The 6973-nt window shown below is 48.8% G+C and overlaps 1 non-coding gene across 1 annotated transcript; it reads right to left on the reverse strand.

Annotated features, from left to right (window-relative positions):
- Positions 1-645: 645 nt before the first annotated feature.
- Positions 646-791, reverse strand: LOC118643012. The gene has a single exon (XR_004961908.1). It is a non-coding gene; the product is annotated as a small nucleolar RNA SNORA57 (small nucleolar RNA).
- Positions 792-6973: the final 6182 nt, after the last annotated feature.

Raw genomic sequence — 6973 nt, forward strand, 5'->3', positions numbered from 1 at the left:
TCATTTTCTCCCCCTCATTTCTTCACTCCCATTCTCTTTGTTTTCTTTTTTTAAGTATTATTTTTCAATTACAGTTTACATTCAATATCACTCTGTATCAGTTTCAGGTGTACAACATAGTGGTTAGACAATCATGTACTTTACAGAGTGGTCCCCCTGATAATTCTAGTACCCACCTGGCACCACAATTATTATGATATTATCGACTATATTCCCTATGTTGTAATTTCTGTAACTACCAATTTGTACTTCTTTTTTTTTTTTTTAATTGTCACCCAAGGATACTTTTTCCATTTTTTTTTTTTGTTCAGATAGAGTGGGAGGGAGAGAGAGGAAGAGAGAGAGAGAAACATCGACATGAAAGGGACACATCGAGTGGCTGCCACCCGCACGACCAACCAGAGCCGGGGACAAACTGCAACTGAGGTATGTGCCCTTAGCGGGAACCAAACTCGGGTCTCTCTGGGCCGCAGGCCGACGCTCTAACCGCTGAGCCAAACTGGCCAGGGCAATTTGTACTTCTTAATCCATTCACTTTTTTCACCCAGCCCCCCAATCCCTGCCCTCTGTCAACCATCAGTCTGTTCTCTGTGTCTATGAGTCTGTTCTATTTTGTTTGCCTCTTTTGTTCTTTTTCTTTTTGTCCTGTGTCCCAGCACTTGAGTTCAGAACTGGCGGATTGGAAATCATAGGCACCAAAGACGTGACTCCTGGGGCCCGGAGCCCTCCCATTCTGCCTCTGCACATTACGGGGACCAGACCACACGCCCGACCCCACCAAGAAGAAGAGGGATGTGTATTTTGTTCTTAAGATTCCACATATAATTGAAATCATATGGTATTTGTCTTTCTCTGTCTGACTTATTTCACTCAGCATAATACCCTCCAGGTTCATTCACGCTATTGCAAAAGGTAAGATTTCTTTTTTTTTAATGACCAAGTAGTACTCTATTGTATATGTGTACCACAGTTTTTCTATCCACTTGTCTACTGATGGGCACTTGGGTTGCTTCCATTTCTTGGCCGTCGTAAATAATGCTGCAGTGAACATGGGGGTGTATTAGTATTTCCAATTAGTTTTGAATTAGTATTTCCAATTTCTTTGGATATATCACCAGAAATAGAATCGTTGGGTCATAGGCAGTTCCATTCTTAATTTTTTGAGGAACCTCCACACTGTTTTCCAGAGTGGTTACACCAGTCTGCATACCCACCAGCAGTGCACGAGGGTTCCCTTTTCTCCACATCCTCACCAGCACTTGTAGTTTGTTGATTGACTGATGATTATCATTCTGACAGGTGTGAGGTGGTATGTCCTTGTGGTTTTGGTTTGCATTTCTCTGATGATTAGTGACACACTCATCATCATCATCATCATCATCATCATCATCTTAGTAACCCAGGATAGAACTGAAGAGTGGAGACCTCAGCAGGCAGGCTCCTTAGAGTTGAGCTCAGAGCAGGCTGCCATGGGCCTCGGGTGGCATCAGCCTCCTCCATCCCTGAGGGCACCCCGTGAAGCACCAGAGGAAAGGCTTTGGAGGAATGGGTTTCCTCCTCCCCCAGTCCCCACTGCCCACTCCTGCCCACCTCTGCCCTCCCACTATGCTGGAGGCCTGGATGATAGGAAGGTCTTGCAGGCCACACTCAGAAGGCAGTGGCTGGGATCCTGCCACAGCCCATGTTCCCTCCGCAGAGATGTGGATGCGGCGTTGGAGGTGAGGGGCCGAAGAGCCAAGATCTCAAAACTCCTCTGGGCTCTGCCTGGTGACTGAGATCTCCTTCGTCCCCGTGCCTCTCTGGAGATGTGGAGATGTGGCCAGGACCCGACACAGAGGACTGCAGATGAAAAACTTACGTGTGGAGAAACTGAGCAGCATCCCTGTGGCCTTACAATTAACCTGTGGAAGGTGGGAATTATCAGACCACTCTCTTCCACCACACTGGCCACACCCACCACCCTCCCCCTCCTTCCACTCTGCTTCCGAATTGAGCCTTCTCTCCTTTCTGTATCTTGTTGGGAGCCCAAGGATGAGGAATGAGCTCTTGGTCCCATATAGTCATCTTTCATGTGTGTCTTTGAAGGGCTGGCTTCTCTTCTGGGACAATCACTATGGCATGTAATAAAGATGTCCTTGGAGAGATAGCTAGGGGAAGTGACAGAGAAAGCTTACAGATCTGAGTCAGTCCAGAAATCGCCACCCACATCTATCCATCCAAACACCTTGGGACAAAGGGATTCAGGAAAATAGTGGCATACAATTGTCTGTCTCCTTTTGGCAGCCCTAATAGCAGACTCCACGGGACACATCTGGACGTCCAGAAGGGCCACCTCTCCAGGTGTGTGGCATCACAGGAAGGCAGCCTGTGACAGGTAGGATAAGAAGGGAAGCAGCTGTCACATCAAGAGAATCCATCTCCACACCCCCTAATCTTAGGACAGTGTGAAACCACACACTAACATCACCTAGTAAGTATCACTAGGCCCATTTTACAGATGAAGACACTGACACCAGGAGGTGAGGTGGCTGCCCCAGGTCATACAGCTCATTACCGGCTTCAAAATCAGGTCTCCCCAGCTCCAAAATCACAGTACTGGCCTCCACACAGCTGAGGGCGGCCTTCCAACTTCCTTCCGAAGGTTGCATTCAGCCAAGTCGCTGGAGACCTAGAGATTTAGCCCAAAGCTATGAGATTTACGCAACTAATTTCCATTAGGACTAATGGAAGAAAGAAAGAGCCATTTTTCTTATAATTAGAAGAGCATTCAACCTTCGCAGCCAACGAAGTCTAATATCACAGCTCATGTAACCAAAGAGAGGGAAAAGCAAATGAATATAATTAGGAAAGAGAAAAACAATCTGGATTACCAGCCGCAGAAGAGAGGAGGCCCAGGTATAATACAATTCCAGATGGAAATAGTTCTCTGCCGCCAGGCAGGGCAGATTTCAAGTCCCCATCGCGTCAAAGCCCCTGCCTGTGGAGGGTCTACGGTGCGCCAGCTCCGCCCAGCTCCTGCAGCGTCCTCACGACCCATGGAAAGGGCTGGTAGTAGGCCCGTCTCAGTGATGAAGGGCTGAAGCTCAGAGAAACCTGTGCCTTGCCAATCACCGCAAAATGGATTCCGTCATTCAGCCCGTATTCTGCAGTCACCTACTCACTGCATGCTAGGCCCACACCAGACACACATGGGTACTCAGCAGAGCAGGGATGACCCAGGATCCAACTGTGCACCTGTCCCACCCTCAAGCCACTCCCCTCCGAGTAGGAACTCGATCGGTATTTGTGGAATGAATGAATTCCTTCGAAGCCTGCATCCCACGGCTCTTTCTTTGCTGTTGGCTGGAGTTCCTGGCTGAGGGGAGCAGAAGACACATCGTAAGCAGCTCCGTACTCAGCGCCCATCGGCTCTCAGGCCTCTGTGAGAGCCGGGCCTCCAGCCGCAGCCCCAGTGAGCATCCCCCGCAGGGCCCTGCATTGGATGGCCTACAGAAGGTGTTAGCTAATGGAGTATCAATTTTGTTTTTTTTAAGAAGCCCAAATTGCAGGTTTTGCAGCAATCAATAGCCATGGAGAGGGTGTAAAAGAGAGCATGGTGAACACTCAGCCCCTTGGGACCCTCAAGCACACCCCCCAGCCCTGCCAACCCCTGGTTTTCCCTTTGCAGCTGAGGTCCTAGGGACAGAAGATGGAGCGAGAAGCTAGAAGGGGCCTGGCCAGGTAGCTCAGTTGGTTAGAACAACAGCTAGATATGCCAAGGTTGCAGGGTCGATCCCTGGTCAGAGCATGTATAAGAACCAATGAATGCATAAATGAGTGGAACAACAAATTGATGTTTCTATCTATCTATCTATCTATCTATCTATCTATCTATCTATTTATCTTTCTTTCTTCTTTCTCTCTCTCTCTCTTTCAAACCAATAAATAAAAAAATGTTTTTGAAAAGAGTCTGGAGTCCAGCTGGTGTGGCTCAGTGGTTGAGCATGGACCCATGCACCAAGAGGTCGCCGGTTTGATTCCTGGTCAGGACACTTGCTTAGGTTGTGGACCTGGTGCTCAGTGGGGGGCATACAGGAGGCGGCCAATCGATGTTCTCTCTCATCAATGTTTCTAGCTCTCTCTCCCTCTCCTTTCCTCTCTCTCTAAAAATCAATAAAGGGAAAAAAAATTTTTTTTTTTTATCCTCACTCGAGGACATTTTTCCATTTTTTTGTTCAGATAGAGCGGGAGGAAGAGAGAGAGAGAGAAACATCGATGTGAAGGGACACATCGAGTGGCTGCCACCCGCACGACCAACCAGGGCTGGGGACAAACTGCAACCGAGGTACATGCCCTTAGCGGGAACCGAACCCGGGTCTCTCTATACTGCAGGCCGACGCTCCAACCACTGAGCCAAATCGGCCAGGGCGAAAAAAATTTTTTTTAAGAAAAGAAAAATGTGTGGAGGCCATGAGCCTCCTGCAGCAGATCTACCTCCACCTCAGAGATAAGGAAGCCACATGAGAAGGGGCAGGTCCCTGGCCCAATGTCACGCAACCACTGAAAGACAAAACTGGGACTTAAGTCTGTGTTGCACTTATAGCAAACTCCAGAGCTTAAGAAGCATGTCTTATCACTGAGCCTCGCTGAAGAAGGCCAGCAGCAAGGCCAAAGCTGAGTCCTGCAGGCAACTGGGGGATGCTGGAAGCCTGGAGGAGTCTGTAAGAAGGGCCTCACACCCTCATTCAACAAAGATTTGTTGACTGCCCATTATATGCCAGACACTGGTGTTGTTGGTGGAAATTAGGCTCTTCCATGGGACCCACACACATGAGATTGTGATGTGGTAAGGTGATTTATTGGTGATGCAAAATCAAAAGCTTACTCCTTTGGAGCCCATGTGGTCTGCCACGGCCTGGTAGCTTCTAGACCGTATGGTTGTGTGATCCCCAGCAGGCAAGAGAGAACCTGCAAATGCATGGGGAGAGTGTAGATCCGAGAGAGAGAGAGAGAGAGAGAGAGAGAGAGAGAGAGAGAGAGAGAGAGAGAGAGATGAATGGAGGAAGGGAGAGAGAGAGAGAGAGAGATTGAGAGATTCTTTGTTCACATGGGATTATAACCAGGAGTTTTTTCAACTTCCCAAGCTTTCGTTGGGGCTTCTGATGGGTCTATCTCCTGGCCATGATCCCTTTCTCAGGTTAGACTGCCAGGTCTCTGGGCTCAAGCACCTCCCCCTGTGCCCTTTTGATTTCTGCTGTGTTTACCTCCCCCTTTTCCCCACCAATAATCCTGAACAGAGGGCAGGCTGCTCCCTACACAGGGGAGGAGAGGGTTGTTAAGCTCTAGTTTCCTAGTGAAGCAAACAGACTCATGTTCTCCAGCTGACCATGCTCAACAATGCCCTCTTCCTGTTGATAACTAGCTAGCCACGGTAACACTGGGATTTGTAAGATTTGTACAAGAGAAATAGAAATAAGCAGAAATAGACACCGTCCCTACCTTCCTGGAGCTGATGGCACAGTGGGGTACACACGATAATCAAAGGATCTCATGTTAATCAAAGGATCCCATGTTAATCAAAGGATCTCACAGATGAATCTAAAATTGCAACCATGCAAGACTCTGAAAGAAAAGGTACAGGAACTGTGAGAACAGATAACAAGGGAAGCTGACCTTGTCAGGAAGGCTTCCTGGAGGAAGTGACACTTGATATGAGACCTCAGAGATGAGGAAGAGTTAACTGGGTCAAAGAGCATTTGGCACAAAGAGCAGAGCATGTGCAAAGGTCCTGAAACAGGACGGGCATATGGCAAGGGTGAGGATTCACACACACACACACACACACACACACACACGTGCGCGTAGCTGGAGTGCAGAGAACAAGGAGGAAGCTGGGTACAGCATGAGCTGGAGAGGTGGGTGGACCACAAAGCTCCATGCAGGTCTTTCTAAGTAATTTCATCTTTATCCCAAAAGAAAGGGGAGTCCACAGAACATTTCTAATCAGGGAGTAGGGTGGGGATTTACAAGATCAAGTATTGGGCTCCTGGGTTGAAAATGAACCCAGTGGCCTGAAGTAGAGATAAGAGAGGAATAGCAGGGGCTGGTGGAGCCTTGTACTGGACCACCCTCTCTGGGCCCCCCTGATTTCAGCCAAGCTGTGAAGGACAAACACTCCTCCGGGTACAGGGAGCTGTCGTTCTGCTTTCTACCCAAGGGGAGTCACACAGCCTAGAAGTGAGGTGGAGTCAGTACACCTGGGACAACCCTCAACCAATGGGAGATGGGAACTGACGGGTGATTGTCCTGCACCCCATTCTTTGGTGAGCCACTTCTAAGGTGCATACCACACAGTTCCTCCAAGTACCCCTATCGAGACCAAGCTTCAATGCCCATAACATTTAACCAGCTCACACCTACACCGCTGCTCTGCGGTCTTCTCTCCCTTCCCTGTCTCACTCTCCCAGTGCCCTCCCTGCTGCTTCCTGGTGTCATTTCCCAAATAACCCAGCTGTGCCCTACCTGTATCCTATAACCTACACCTGATCAAGTCTCGCTTTGAGAAATATCCAGAGTCAGTAAGCAGAACAGGAAAGATCGAGGGGAGGGGGACTTGGTGGAGTAACAACAGGGGTTCACTGATGTTGTTTACTCGCTGGTTCACATGCTAACTCGTCCACTCATTAGCTCCCTGATCAGTCATTCCCTCCCTCACTCCTTCATCCCTCCCCCCTCTTCTTCAGTGATTACAGAAGCCATAGAAGGGTTAAAGAAACTCTCCTGTCCTGCTTTCTATTCTAATCCCTGGAGGACAGGTCCCGTTCTGTACAGAATGTGAACCAGACATCACCTTCCACCTTCATGCAGAAAGATTCCACCTCGTTTCCCAGACAATGGAAGTCCATTAAAGACTCCATTAAGGAGCCTTTGAGAGAGTGACCTAAAATCACAGATTTCCCCAGGGGTCACTCTCCTGGGGACACCCAGGGTCTGG

Source organism: Molossus molossus, unplaced genomic scaffold (assembly GCF_014108415.1).
Source record: "Molossus molossus isolate mMolMol1 unplaced genomic scaffold, mMolMol1.p scaffold_m16_p_3, whole genome shotgun sequence".
NCBI lineage: Eukaryota > Metazoa > Chordata > Mammalia > Chiroptera > Molossidae > Molossus > Molossus molossus.